The 17,110-nt window shown below is 31.6% G+C and overlaps 1 protein-coding gene across 1 annotated transcript in view; it reads right to left on the bottom strand.

The window, feature by feature from the left end:
- The window catches only part of LOC113519569 (5-hydroxytryptamine receptor), a 136,008-nt gene extending 128,602 nt beyond the window's left edge, over positions 1–7,406 (bottom strand). Inside the window, exon 1 of the mRNA XM_052901791.1 lies at positions 7,101–7,406. The gene's annotated coding sequence lies outside the window, so the exon portion shown is untranslated. The remainder of the gene's footprint in view (positions 1–7,100) is intronic.
- Positions 7,407–17,110: the final 9,704 nt, after the last annotated feature.

Raw genomic sequence — 17,110 nt, 5'->3', positions numbered from 1 at the left:
GGAACACTGAAGCCAATAAAATCTCGTTTACTTACAGACCTTTCATGTATTCAAGTTAGGGAATGGTCCCTTTCAAAGGTGAAAACGATTAAAAGCTAAAATTGCATTCCAAATTGGGCGAAAGAATAATAAATATGTGATTATTTAATTTAAGATTTTGTTTTAAGAAAGCACATAATTGAATTGTATTTAAAAAATAATTACTGAATCAATATTGAGAAAATATCTATGTTGATTTAGTGGGCAATCATTGTGAAAACATATTCTGTCTTATGTGAAACTAAAGCGGGAATTATTTAAGCGATTTTGATAAAGTTTCTACGGGATTTATATAAAAGTATATTCTTACAGATAAAAAAATAATTTTCCAAATCGGTTTATAAATGGCGAAGTTACGAGATAATAAAATATTAAAATATAAAAAAGAACAAACGAATCGAGAACATTGCAGGGGTCAGTGAATCCAGGAGGCTTAGGACCGTTCTTTATGGCAGTCTATGGGGGAAAGCTATGTCCACCAGTGGACAGATAGGGAACGGTCCTGAGCCACTTACCTCCACTGACTCCCTGCAATGCATCTGAGTTCGTCACTCTATCTAGTGGGAGAGGGGGGGGGGGTTGTCCTACACTGCGTTTGCTCGAATGAGGTCGCCTCACGCGTACCTTTCTTCCCCAAATAAAGCTCATCATATCAGCCCTTAACGGTCCACTGCTGACCACAGACCTCCCCCTACAGGGGAGTTTTGTGCGTAGATGTTACGTTTGGTAGTCAGATTGATAACTGTATTTCTACCTTATGTTGTTTTATTTTTAAAGTCGAGTTAGAAAAATCGTTTCATTTTTTTTTACTATTTTTTTCTGTTATTTTGGAAATTTGTCTCAAGTTATTCTTCCATTCGCTCGTCTCATGCATGAAGGCTTGATTCATCCTGTATTTTTAACGTTTTTCTTTTTAGAACAAAATGAGTTTATTGTTTTTGCAGTTTGTTTTAAATCAAGATAATCCTTCGCTCTCTCTAAGTTGGGCCCCAGGCCCGTTTTCTTTGCTTATAGTTATATAAGAAATTCCAACACTTTCCAACAGTCTATTTTCATTTCCCCCGAGGCTAAGGAATATTCTGTAAACATAACTGGAGATCCTGTCTCTTTCAGTCAAGTATTTTTTAATGTACAAGGTAATGCTGTGGGATTTTAAAGTCGATATTCAAATAATGTAATAAGAATAACAGACTTATTCTGTTTAGGTACCTCTGTCCCATTCGTGTATCTTCCGTGAAGGAGTTGTGTTTGCATTAGGGCGAAACGCCCCTTATGGAGAATGGATATGTCCAACAATGAACAGTTACTGATAAGATGATGATGATATTGAAATCATTAGTGATTTGTTTGCATTTAAATAATCTCTAGTCATATAGAATGAAGAAACCGTAACATTAGACTCGTCCCGTTTTATTACAGCGCGATTGTGTCTATCAGGAACGCTTGAATCAATAAATGGCTACATTTATTCCAGTTACGTACATATGCGGCAATCGTATGGTAACGACGTTTCCAATGTTCATAGGCGCCACCGATAAAATTTTATCTCGTTTCAACTTTGTTAGAGAATGTCATCGTCTTGTAACTCGACTCGTATTTAGTATGTGTTAAGTTCCATATTGTCATTTCGAATAATGTGTTACAATCTGTTATAATTTATTTATTTCAACTTACACTTTTTCCTGTGTGGTCCCGGCGTAGAATAGGCCACCACTTTCTTTCCCGTGGGCGTAGTAAGAGGTGACAGAGGGAGGCCGAGGGATGGGCTGCAGTGCCCCTCTTAAAACGTCTCTAAAGCCTAACTGTGGTTGCTAAGCCGACTGCTAGGCGTGGCAACTAATGGCAAAACCCCCCATGGGGAGGCTTATGTTCAGCAGTGGACAGTTAAAGGCAGATGATGATACTTTTATAATAGATAGATATTCTTTATTGTTTCCTCCAAAACATTACAATGGTAAACTTATTATAGATACAAATAATTACAAGAAAATATTACACTGAGAAAACAATGGACTATCTTATCGCTAAAAGCGATCTTTTCTAGGCAATCTTAATAATAAATATTATATTATAATAAATATTGTACATTTTCCATCGTTTTTTTTAATAAGGCCCACTAATAACTTTTCCAACGAACACGGAAAAGGAAATCTTATCGCATTACCAATAAAACTGTAATGTCTCTTCTAATGTCAAGGTTATATTGGCAACATCATCCGTCTCCTGATGGAACAGTAATATAAAAAAAATAAACTTTTAAGATTTTAAATGCTACTTAATCAGTAACAGGAAAGTAACTTTGTTTAATGTAAAAGTCTTTTACATGCGAACACCACATGTTCTATTATTAATAATAAAAAGTATCCCAAAAATAAACAGTTTAAGAACGTATGTCTAAAATGTTCTTTAATAAGTTCTTATCCTACATTTCTCTATAGGTTGTATTTTTGTTAATAGGTTCGAAATTGTTATTAATCAGATTGTTGTGGGCGTTTAGTATACTACATAGTATGGGTACAGGCGTGTTGGCTTCTAAGTCTATTCTTCTCAACGGAGGACGTAAAAAAGTTATCTGTTTCTGAAGTATTCTAGAGGGAATTCGAAAGTAAAATAATTGAAGCATTTGTGGACAATCTATAATATGTGATATTATATTTATATATTATATTTATATAATGTTATTACTCCTAGATTGTATCAAATATTGAGGATTGGTTTCGATCGATAGTTCTAATTTTAAAATTTGTTATTTCATAATATCATAGACAAGAATGAATGTATGTAAATGTGTAATTCATTTGTATTGTATGACATTTGTTATATTATTGACTTGTTATGTATTTGTTTTTGTTTAGTTTGTATTTGTATTTATTTAGTCTGCTACCATTAGTATGTGTGCGGCTGCCAATATTTATGGATTGATCCTTGTAGGCTATTAATATACGTAAGCCACTAAATTATAATACTAAATTTGCATGCCTTTAGATAAGGCGAAATGTGTAGATCTATTATATTTAAGACCATTATTATATCCACATTTCTAACAAATAAATAAATTATTATTATTATTATTTTAATTTGATACAGTTCTATTTATATTCCATATATTTTTTGTTACCTGTGTCCCATAGCTTCTCCCGCGTGAATAACTTTATCAAGTATCCTATGTGCTAAGTTAAGATGTAACCTACCTGTGTACTAAATTTCATTCGAATTCATTCAGTAGTTTTTGCGAGAGTAACAAATATCCAACTATCGTTACAAACATTCGCATTTATTATTTAAATAGGAATTTACTCAGTAATATACTAACTAAATTAATTAATAAAAATAATGTAAGCAAATCTGAACTTTTCTCCAAAAGATATCTCTTGCGGTCAATCGAACACAGTGGAATTTATTTCAACACAGTCTCCCAGACTTTATACAAAGGACGTCTGCATGAGTATTTCTGTTCCATCTATGTTTTTGTAGTGTGTGAAGCAGTTGTTTGCATGGCTGTGTTTCGGTTTGAAGGGTGGGATATGGCAGTGAAATTACAGAGTACACGGAGGGAAAGAGATTGTTAGTAATGGAGACTGAGAATCCCATTGCTAGCAATATACCCAACCAGGTCGATCTTCTCGCGGTTTTCCCTGGAAACTGGTATGGTTAATTCCTGATGAATTCATCATGATGGGCTAACTGGCATGTTTTCATTCTCGTCTATCATCCTTCACTGGTGCTCCCAGTATCAGCTCAGCGTATCCCGTTAGCGCAGGCGGGGCTACCATACTATTTTCACTTATTAAAAAAAAATTATTTCAGAGTACACAGGCATATAGCAGACTATGGTCCTTAGGAATGACAGTTTAATTTTGAAAAGTAACTGTCATTTATACACTTGAACAGTACTATGTGTTTGAAAAGCAGACAAAAATTATACAAAATTCGCTTATTTTTTTCCCTTATAACTCCTTCTTGAAGCTGCAAAATTTCTTAAAGCTTGCACTTTAATAAAACTCCAGTAGTTTCAATGGAATGCCGAGAATTATTTTTACAATTTCACGTTCAAGTTTTACACTTTCCTTGATCTTTAATTATTTTAATTGACGGCCCTTTGATGTGGAATTATTTTTAACGACTTCGAAGCTTCTTCCACTTTTAGATAACGATTACATTGTAAGAAGAGATTCGGTTACTTTGTTTCGGTTTGATAAATCGATTTGGAGTGTAGAGAAGAAAAATAAAAAATAAAATGAATTATTATTAATTCACCCTTGGAATTTTTTTTATGTGTAAGTTTGTGACATTATGATGACCTTATAGAAATTTTGTCAAAATTAGTCAAATAGTTTAGTTTTTAAACCAAAATAACTGTTTTACCACAATCGAGTCAGTGTTTTAAATCTACATGTAAATTTAACTAGCAATCTAGTAGTAAATATTAATTCTTTTTTTTTATACAACTTAGAATGGCAAACAAGCTGACGGCCCGCCTGATGGAAAGTGGTAACCGTCGCCTATATACATGAGCAGTACCATGGACATAACAGAGTATACTGTTTCGCCCATGATACCCCCCATGTGTTGCCATTCTTGAGGACTCAGATGTTATTCCTCTGTACACAGTAAATTCACGCCATATCCCACCTTTCAAACCGAAACACAGCCATGCAAACACAACTGCTTCACGGTTGAAAAACGAATGGGACAGAGGTACCCAAGCAATCGACTTTTGTACAAAGTGTCCCCCTGGAATACCTATTTATTCGCTTCTATATATTCTCTATTACCTAAAGAAAGGATAACGTGGCCTTTTCTATACCGGGATCACACGACTTTTATTGGGGGAAAGAGGTCCCTCTGGTAAATTATTATATATTTTTTTTCTTTAATATCTCCCACGTACCAGCAGCATCTTATTACAATTTTATTATATTAGTAAGTCGTGTGGTCCCGGCATAGAATAAGCCACTCCTTCCTTTCTCTTAGATGTCGTAAGAGGCAACTAAGACAACTTAATGGTCAAGGGATAAGCACCAACGTCCTTTTTAAAATGTTACCAAAGCCTAACTACGGTTGTAAACCCGCCTGCAAAGCATGGCAACTACAGGCAAAACCCTCCTTAATGGGGGAAGCTTATGTTCAGCAGTGGACAGTTAATGGCTAATATGATGATGATGATGATGATGATGATGATGTTATCATCAGCATCTTATGACGTAGCGTATCTTCGACTTGTCACCTTATTGGTGTATAAGCAAATATTCACGTTTAAAGTCACTGTTCATTTTTCAAAATACACTTAGTTTTAAATGTTTCCTATAGCTTTTCTCGCTCGAGCTCTCTCTACACAGTATTACCATAAGAATAAAAGTCCTTATTCTTATAGTATTTGCATAAGAAAAAGAATAATTTTTATTCAAATAAACTTACTTATAAGCATTTTTAATTTATGATTCCACCGTCCAGTTCGTAATGTAATTTCAGCTGAGAAGTACGCTCGAGAAACTCAACTGCTGCTTTTTTTTTCTTAAAAAAAGTTAATTTTAACAAATAAATTTCTATCAATACAGACGGTGTGTGGTAACACAGTACAAGAATTATTTAAATTATTAATTGAGCGCTAGATAAAATAATTTTTTTTTAACACAAGTATTTTTTTTTATATTTTTGAAAGGGGACAGACGTCATTATCAAGACTCTCCGGTGAGATCGACTTCGTAAATATTATTTTTTACATAATTTCCAAAAAGAGCAAGTTGTCATCTGTATTTTCTGTGTGTGAAGTCTTCGAACGAAATGTATGATTGTTACATGTCTTTTTGGATCCAATAAATATTATTATTAATTATAATGGTTATAGTATATTATTATTAATTTATTTTATTGTTTTATCGCACGATAAACGTATTAACTTTTTTCGATTTTCTATTTCAGATTTTTTATTACCCATTAAGTTTTCTAACTATATGGTCCCAGCATAGAACGGACCACCCCTTTCTTATCCCTTCCTTTTTCGTGGATGTCGTAAGAGGCGACTAAGTGAACTCAATGGTCGAAGGCAGCAGCATCCCTCTTAAAATAATAAAACTTAACTGCGGTCGCTAACCCGCCAGCTAATCGTGGGAACTATTAGCAAAATACCCCATAAAGATGGAGAATTCTACGTTCAGCATTGGATAGTTAACAGTTGATATGATAGTTAAGTTGTCCGCGTAACTAACTCCCAATTTTGTTATGATTAAAATCGGACTTTTTTTGCGAAGCCATATCTTAAATTGCAGAGTACTTATTAAATGTTTCTTTTCGGAAGCATATTGGGCCAGGCCCTCGTTTCGTTACCTTTTCCCGGTCTCATTAATTATTTCTATAATACGTGCACAGTTTCGACATTTCAGGCAGAAAGTCAATACTTTGTACGTATGCGATTTTTAAATTGATTAAATTTTCCATATTTTTTTTATATAAATCACAATCAAGTTTATGCAAATATAAAAGTAGACTAATCTTTAAATTGTCAATACGAAAGTGAGTTTGTCTGTTACCCCTTATCGCCTTAATGGCTCGATCAATCATTATGAAATTTGGTATATGCGTAGCGCCTTTCTGGGATGGAGAAAGAATTAGGTTATCAACACAGCCACACACATAAAGTCGAGAAAAAAGCTAGTTAATATGTATTACGCACCAAAAACTCTTTGAGTTGCAAAATAACATTTTTAACGAATCATCGTTCGACTGTAAAAATTTAATTAAAATTAAATTAACTGAATAATGTAAATGGTTTTATAGATTTATATTAAACATTTGGATTTGGTCTGCTTTTTCAAAAGTTAATTATTTATTTTATTGGACTGTTAATATATTTTTTTAATGTCATATATAATTTATATTAAATCATTAAGTCATTTCGGTTCAGTTGATTTTAAAACTATTTATTTAACTAGAAAAATATATTATGTTTAGACATTAGACTTGTATTTTTTTTCTTCAATTTTTGTACTTATATAAATGAGAAATTTTAATATATTTAAAACGCTTTACATATATTAGAATATGTTTAAATAAACACATACCTGGCAGAATCACGTTCAAAGTCGTCTTGTGTGTCTGATGATCATTTTATCATCATCACAATAATATCAGCTATATATCACTACCCCACTTCTGTCATATACCACATCATTTGTCTTCAAGAACATAAACTGTACCACTGGCCACTTAGAAAAAAAAATTAAATTTCGAAAGTGATCTTTTTTTAAACTGAAATAATAATTTTTAATTCAAATGTATGTGTTTTAAATTTCAATTCTCGTATTACGAATGGGTACTCATCGGTGTATACATTTGGGGATTGGGGGACGTGCGAGCGGCTCGGCTGCCAGGGGTGAACTGGGGTGGGTTGGGTTGAGGCGCGCGCAAAACTGTTGATGCTGTTTCTCTGTGAGAGAGTTTGTGCGAAAAATTGCCATCTGAGAGGACGTTTAGTTCAAGTTGTTCTTTAGAATGCTGTACAAATATATATATATATATATATATACATATATATATATATATATATATATATATATATATGTATAATCGAATGACACTATTAAATAAATAAAAATATATAAAGAATTTTTATACGTCCGTCTGTGTATATGACAGCGGCAATTACTGAAGAGTTTTAAGGGAATTTAACTCAGTGATAAGTTTCTATTTCGGGTCAAATATAGGAGTACTTTTTTTATTTATTTTGAAAAGCTGTAACGTTGTAAAACTGGAATCAAAAGGAATTGCAGTTGCCATTTCAGTTGTGAAAGTAGAATGAAGTATTTTCTCTAATACTTAGTACTCGGGAGTGAAAAGTTTTTCACATCTCTCCTCTTAAGGAGAGGAGATGGCAAACTAACCCCAGATTATTACCATCACTGTTATATATATATATATATATATATATATATATATATATATATATATATATATATATATATATATATATATATATATATATATACATAAGTTGTATAAACTACAATGGCATAAGAATGGCAAACAAGCTGACGGCCCACCTGATGGAAAGTGGTAACCGTCACCTATAAACATGAGCAGTACCATGGACATAATAGAGTATACTGTTTCGCCCATGACCCCCCATGCGTTGCCATTTCTGAGGAATCAGGTTTTATTCCTCTGTATCCTGTAAATTCACACCATATCTCACCCTTCAAACCGAAACACAGTTATGCAAACACAACTGCTTTACAGTTGAAACATGGATGGGACAGTGGTATCCAAGCAAACGACTTTTGTACAAAGTCTCCCTCTGGTAATAACTAATATATATTGATAATCTTTATATTTTTGTATCATTCTTTGAAGGAAACAATAGTTTCGTTCATTCATTAGTTTTTGATGAATATTTCACGATGGACCAAGCAACCTAACTTTATCTTCATTTATCATCATTCACTGGTACTTTGTCAGTGTAAATCAGCAGAGCAAGAGAGGTTACTATTTTATTTATATTCTGAAAAATTTTTGTACCGTCTCGTATATATTAAATACTAGCTATATCCTGCGGCTTTGCTTACGTAAATCAATACATGAAATATTCTATGTCCTAATATAGGATGGATAAACTTATCTGTATAGCAAATTTCAATTAAATCCGTTTAGTAAATTTTTACGTGAAAGAATAAAAAATGGTCGCAGAAATCCGTTTGTCCATCTAACGTTACAAACTTTCGCATTTATAATATTAGTAGGATATTTATATCAACTTCATAAATATTGTGATACATATATAAAATATGACAATTGTCTGTACAGACGTCATGACAAGTGTTCCCACCAAAATACTGGCCGCAAATTATGTCACAAACACAACATATTTTGCGACATGTATTTTGGTGGAAAAAGGGAAACGTTGGTTAACATTGTAACGTTCCATTTTTAATTTAAATATTTCAAATTAAGAATTTATCTTGATAGAGAGAAAGAAAGGAAACGTTCTTATTAATTGCTGTATTAGGATTTCTAGACGTTTGACATTTTTATAAATAAGACCATTCTTATCTAAATGAGAGAGTTCATTTTTAATAGTAGACAGAGCAATTTATTAATAATAAAGTTTTTTTTTTATTATATCGGCCATTAGCTGTCTACTGTTGAACATAGGCCATCCCTTATTAGGGAATTTGGCAGTAGTTACAGCACTTGGTAGGCGGGTTGACAACCGCAATTAGGCTTTGATCATGTTTTCGCTGCTGCTTGTCCTTCGATCATTAAGCTCCCTTAGTCGCCTCATACGATATTCACGGGAAAGGAGGGGATGGCCTATTCTATGCCTGGACCACACGGCACAATAATAAAGTGTTAATTAAAAAAATAAGAATAGTCTGGAAATATTTGTGTAAACAATTTATTAATTATAGTCATAAATTTGTCTTTATGTTTTTGCTTTTACGTTTCATTTTATTTATTTATTTATTCATTAGTACAAATATGTGTACATGGCGGACTTAATGCTAAAAGCATTCTCACCCAGTCAACCATAGAGAAGTGTCAGAATACTCGAATGCGGTACTACTAATTATTGATATACATACATACTAAAATTACATATATAAACGAATAAATATATATGAATAACAAATATACTTACACATATATGATATATACTATATTATACACGAATTTGGGAATAATATAAAGCACTTATTGCTCGGATAATGATAAAAAGTGAGCGTGAACGCTTTTTTTAAAAAGACGGTTTAGTCTAATTAATAAATAATTAGTTTTAATTCAAACTAAAATGGTATCTCCATTTATATTATTTTATCATTGTTAGAAAACTCTTCTATAATAAGTTTCATTATCGAATACTAGTTATAACCCATAGTTCTATTACTACTTTTTTTTTGTAAAAATTTGAAGTCGAAAATAATAAAAATCTCCTACAAGTATCTCTTTCTTTATGCCTAAGAATACGTTATTAGGACACATGCAATGTATCTTGTGTCATTTTAAATTGTTTTAACCATTTTAGCGTGATTAAGTGAGATATATTTATTAAATATAAAAATTAATTCCAGCAATTAAAAACTATCCCGAAACAAGTTCAATTTTTTCAATTAAAATGCACGTAAGTCAATACGGTTGTTCTGATATTAAAATTAGAAAAATATGCATGTTTATGTCATGATTTCAGTCATTAATAATCATTGTTAATCATTGAACAATAGAAGATAATATATTTTATTTTATGTAATGCGTACACAGACAGACAGAGACATATTTCCGTTTATATATTGATAACAATCTATTCTATCTTTAACATTTTTAATGTATTAAATAATCCATACACAAAAATATTTTCATTTCAGTTTATATATATATATATATATATATATTGCAAATATAAATAATTGATATAATAAATAATTTAATTAAATTATAAATAGTTTTCGTTTGAGTTTACAATTAAATCATCGAAATTATATTCAAAGCGTAACGAACAACTGTGTAGTTACGTGATAAAATCGGATTGAACCACTCGACTGACCGTGGACAACTCTTGATACTTATAGCTATGATACGGACCGTCTAGTCTGTACAAAATAAAATAAAACATTCCATTTTTAAAATAATAATGATATAATAATTTTATACAATTAATTAATTAAATAACATTTATATTATACATTGAAATTTATTTATTTGAAAAAAACAATGTAATCAATTCAATATTGTATATCGACAAATATATATTTTTTATTATTTATTATAAAATATATATTGTGATTAGAAATGAAAAAGTGAGTTTGTTTGTTTGTCACTTTCTGTCACTTTAAAGGAAAAATCAATAATAATGTATTTTAGTAAACACATACGAGTACTATGTAAGTAAGGCAGTGTAGGACGACCCCCCCACTAGAAAGAGTGACATTTTAAATGTATTGCAGGTTGTTAGTGGATGTAGGTAGTATTATCTGAGTCCTCAGGAATGGCAAAGCATGGGGGGTATTATCATGGGCGAAACAGTATACTCTGTTATGTCCATGGTACTGCTCATGTCTATAGCCACTTTCCATCAGGTGAGCCGTCAACTTGTTTGCTATTCTAAGTAGTATATAAAAAAGGACCGTTCTTTATAGCAATTTGACAGGGAGGACTATGCTCAGCAGTGAACAGATAATGGCTGAGATGTAGGATGTATGTAGGATCTCCATCCATATCCATCCATCCAACTATCACATATAACAATCTATCCAACCATCCATATACCATGATGATAATATCTCCATCATATTATTTTTATTTATTTAACACTTTATTGCACCAACATAACATGATTTGTTAAACAATTTTCAATTCGTATAGTGTAGTACAAAAAGCGGTCTTATTGCTAAGCAATGTCTTCCAGATGATCTTTGGGTAGAAGGAATTAAAGCATAAATAGGTAGGTGGCGCGTTAAAAAAAGTAGATTTGTAAAAAATATCTGTGACAGCATAGTCATATACACATACATAAATAAATACATACATACATTCAAATAAATATATATATATATATATATATATATATATATATATATATATACATAAATATATATACATACATATATACGCATAAATACATACAAATATACCATACTAATGCACATATATATAACACACATAAAACTGGAAATACGTAGGACTAAGTGATTATAAGGATAGGTAGTGGGATTTAACTAAGTTTTTAAAAATGGGCAACGATTGAGCGCACCGTATAGAGGTAGGGAGTGAGTTCCACAAACGAACTGCTTGCACGGAAAAGGATTTGGAGTAGAAAGAGGAAGAATGAGTAGGAATTATGAGTTGGAGGTTGTCAGTACTACGTAAAGAATAAGAATATTATCATCAGGGTACTTTTTATCTCGGTATCATATCCACGTCATGAAGTCACGGACAAAGGCCAGTATTTTAATATATATTAATTTTAACAATACTTAAATTTACTACGTATTTATGTATATTATTAAGTGAAATGATGTTGTTGTTGTTTACACATTTACAAGAACTTAATGGAAATGTTTTATTAAATTTCATAATAAGTGGCAGTTTATTAAATTAAAAATAAGATTAAATTTATTTTCTTATTTATATAATAAACGAAGATTAATATTTATTTTTATTTAATCTCATAATATATTGAAATTAAAATTACACGTTCGTTTATGTAATAAGTGTTTACATAATACGCCCTGTGGTCCCGGCATAGAATAGGCCACTCCTTCCTTTTTCGTGGTTGTTGTAAGTGGCGATTAAGAGAGGACAAAGGGTGGACAGTAGCGTCTTTCTTAAAACATCTCCAAAGCCTAACTGCGGTTGCTAATCCGTCTGCCAAGCGTGGCAACTAATGCCAAAACCCCTCAAGGGGGAGGCTTATGTTCATTAGTGGATAGTTAACGGCCGATATGATGTTGATTGTTTTATGGTTGTGTTTCAAATTGAAGGATGAGATTACACTGTACGGAGGCTTAACACCATAGTCTCAAGGAATGATTATGCGTGAGGAGTAGATTCTGTGGTATCTATGGTGCTATTCATGTATGGGACGATTACCATTTTCCATATATTATATTTTTCCATATACTACAGCAACATATATATTCCACTGTCAGTTCGTATTCCATTTTAAATGTTATAAAATTTTCGTGTACAAATAATTATGAAATAAATATGAAATGTGATGTTGGAGAAGGATGGAGAAAATTAGCTGGAGGGATCGAATTAATAATCAGGAGGTCCTGCTTAGTGTTAAGGAAAAAAGACAAATTATTAGAACTATTGAGGACAGAAGGGGAAAAATGTTGGGACACTTGATACGACACGACGAACTTATGAACATTATAATAGAAGGTAAGATAGAAGGAAGAAGGGGGAGAGGGAGACCGAGACATAGTTACATCAGGCAGATCAAAGAAGGAGTTGGTGTCGTGTCGTATCAAGAGGTGAAGAGACTCACTGAAAATCGTAGTGAGTGGCAAGAGCTCCACCGACAAGAGCGCAGCTCTTAAATAGGATAGATAGAAATAATTATGATTTTATTTGAAAATTATTGGCCTACTTTCACCACGCTGGTCAGGGGATACGGTATGGGATTTTATTATGTGTTCTCCTTCACTTGTACTGATGTATAGTGCTTTGTTCCCTTATCGCCTCTTACGACGTTCTGAGGATGACACATTGAATTCTCTGTTCACATCGAGCGTGCAATGCTATTGAAAATTTATTATACGCATTTATACGAGAGTGTGCGTTGTACAGAATTGTATTTGTATATTGTATGTGAGATTTGTAGTTTGAAAAAGGAATGAGTGAATGGAAAGTTTTTTATTACTGAAAGACACAGTTCAAAGGCGAATGGCAAAGGAAAACGTATTATGGTGACCTCAAATAATTGGAATAAAGGCAGAGAATCAATGAAGATATAAATAACAGCTTCCATTTATAATACAATAACATTTTACTGTATTCGGTTTTTAAAAATCTCAAATTCGTTGCTAATTATGACTGTTAAAACGATAATAAAAAAATGAAATAAAATAGAAAAAAATTGGTAATCTTTTTGATAAATATAACGATTTTTTTTTTAAATCGAAATATTCTATAATTCGTTGCTAATTGTGACTCTTAAAACAATAAGAAAAAAAAAATAAAGTAGAAAAAATTGGTAACCCTTTTGATAAATATAAATAATTTAGATTATTTTTAAAATCGAAAGGTTTTTTTATACTATTTTGGAGGTGAACAAGCATACGGCCCGTCTGATGGTAACGGGTATATATATATATATATATATATATATATATATATATATATATATATATATATATATATATATATATATATATATATATATAATTTTATTTATCCATAAACTGTTACTAACTGTTTAGCTATTAATAATTTATTATTTATCCTATTATTTTTGTACCATAATACTTTCTCCTTTCGAGTTCTCAACGTTGATTGGAAGAAATCCTTTTAAGATATAAGTTCGTCTGTGTACGTTTTTGCTATAACCTAATATCCATACTATAAGTGAATGTACAAAAGTATATAATTAAATGAATAAACTTCATAAAAATATCGATTTCACTGGATCATAAATAATGTAACCTCGTTTTCCACAAATAATCTTGTCTAATTGTCACATTTCTTTTTTTTTTTATTCAATTTAGAATGGCAATCAATCTGACGGTCAACCTGATAGAAAGTGGCAACCATCACCTATAGACATGAGCAGTACCATAGACATAACAGAGTATACTGTTTCGCCCATGATACCCCCATGCGTTGCCATTCCTGAAGACTCAGATGTTATTCCTCTGTACCCTGTAAATTCACTGCCTTCCCCTCAAACTGAAACACAGCCATGCAAACACAACTGCTTTACGGTTAAAACACGAATGGGACAGAGGTACCCAAGCAAACCTTTTGTACAGTCTCCCTCAAATAGAAACACGGTATTATAAACATTTTAAAGCTTTAATCTATTTGTCCGGCGAAGTACACAATGTGTCGAAGGGGGGACCGTATGATTAATCAACCAGTTAGTCGATTTATCAACTTATAACTCAAACGGCTTGATCGTGAGACTTGAAATTTTGCAAACACTTTCTTCACGTTAATCAAGTATTCATTAATTATGGAAGTGTACTTCAAATGTAATTAGTAAAAGGGAAAATTAAATGTTGAAGTTTATATAAATCGATGGTTTAAACAAGGTGATTATGCTCCACAGAAAAAAAATTAATCAAAAAATATTCATTTTGATTTATAGATTAATTTCCACAAAAATACCACCAGAAGGAGACTTTGTACAAAAGTCGATTGCTTGGTTACCTCTGTCCCATTCGTGTTTCTACCGTGAAGCAGTTGTGTTTGCATGGCTGTGTTTTGATTTTAAGGGTGGGATATGGCGTGAATTTACAGGGTACAGAGGAATAACACCTGAGTTCTCAGGAATGGCAACGCATGGGGGGTATCATGGGCGAGACAGTATACTCTGTTATGTCCATGGTACTGCTCATGTCTATAGGCGACGATTACCACTTTCCATCAGGTGGGCCGTCAGGTTGTTTGCCATTCTAAGTTGTATAAAAAAAAAGAATTAATATTTACTAGCAATCTAGTTAATGTTACATGTAGATTTAAAACACTGACTCGATTGTGGTAAAACAGTTATTTCGGTTTAAAAACTAAACTATTTGACTAATTTTGACAAAATTTCTACGAGATTAATTATGTCACATATTTTTCACCACATCTGCTCCTCATACGCTTTCTATTTTTACCTAATAGTTAGCTGGTAAAAAATACCATATGGTATTAAGCTCGCCATTTTATACAAAGTTTTATTGTGCAATAAAGAATAAATAAATAAATAAATCTGATAACATTTACTTTCAGATAAATGAAGAATTTTCTAAATTGGTTTATAAATAACAAAGTTCTGAGGTAATAAATATAAAAAAAATTGTAATCTAATTAAGTCCTTCCTTCTGTTTGAAGTCGGTTGAAAAGAGTAATTGTTATTTAACAGCACATGTAAAGTATCTTATTTATATTGACGAAGAAATAATACGAGAAACGCTGCTACTCATTCGTTGATCATTAAGTTCTCTTAGTCACTTCTTACGATACCCACGGGAAATACAAATTCAAATCGTACTTGTTCACAAGCATTTATTATAGTATTTTTTTTATCTACTTCAAGTTTCGTTATCTGTTGCCTGTTGAGAAGAGCCTGTAAGAAACTCAACGGTATCTTATTTATATTTACTGAAATTGTTTTCTATTTTACCTAAAAGAATAATAATAATAATTAATAATTATATAATATTAATAATAAATTATTATTTATTATTTTTTTATATAACATTAATAATTTGTAAAATTATTGTAATTTGCGGAAATATTATAAAATACACTTTCGATGAAGTCTGTGTGATCCCAGCATAGAATAGGCTATCTCTTCCTTTCCCGTGGGTGTCATAAGAGGCGACTAAGGAAGGTAGAGGGATGAACAGCAGTGTCTCTCTTAAAACATCTTCAAAGCATAACTGCGGTTGCCAATCTGTCTAAAAATCGTGGCAATTATTGGTAATACCCTCCAAGGGAAGGCTTATGTTCAGCAGTGGCCAATTAAGGGTTGATATGATGATGATGATGATGATGAAATGCCATTTATTATTATCATTATACGTATACAATATAGCTTAAGCTTCTCCTGCTGGTTACTCTGTTTGAGTCATAGATTACTATTGGCTCTTCTATTGCAGTTGTTTTATTTAATAGTTTTATATAGTAATATTTTATGTTTTTTTATTATATATATTTTATTATATATATATATATATATATATATATATATATATATATGTGTATGTTTATATTATATGAATTTATCTAGTACTGCTTTATTTTTTTCTATATTCAAAAATGCACCGTCTACGTATTTCTCGGTTTGCCCAATGGTTGATTGGTAGAGAACACCGTCCGGTGTTAAGTCCGCCAAATGTACATAGAATTTTACTGTGCATTAAAGTTTAAATAAATAAATAAATATAGGAAGATATATGATGAATTTGAGGAAGCCACTACTGAGTACTTGAAGAGCCAATATATTGATTGGCCCCATCAATTTTAGTTAGTTAATAATCTAATAGAAACCGGTAACCGTTGCCTACAGACGTACGAGTAGATATTATATTATAATAATAACTAGGCTTTTCTCGCATCTTTGCCCACACGACTCCGGTCAAAATGTAGCTTATGCCCTTTTCTTTCCTATATAAAATATGTGTACCAAATTTCACGACGATTAGTCGAGCCTTTAATACATTAAGTACTTAGTGTATAAACGTTATGTGTTTAAAATAAACAAACATATGTTCATATAAAATTATATGTATAAGGATCAATCTTTTTATATATAATAAACATATGAACATCATAGTACAAATATTGTTAACATATTCTAGGCTATAGTCTAGTCTAGTTATAATATAGTCCTTTTCTTTCCTATATATGTGTACCAAATTTCACA

The sequence above is a fragment of the Galleria mellonella genome, unplaced genomic scaffold, assembly GCF_026898425.1.
Source record: "Galleria mellonella isolate WM207_F2 unplaced genomic scaffold, CSIRO_AGI_GalMel_v1 utg80, whole genome shotgun sequence".
Classification (NCBI taxonomy): Eukaryota; Metazoa; Arthropoda; class Insecta; order Lepidoptera; family Pyralidae; genus Galleria; species Galleria mellonella.
The sequence above is the reverse complement of the archived record's forward strand: the minus strand, read 5'-3'. Positions and strand labels throughout refer to the sequence as shown.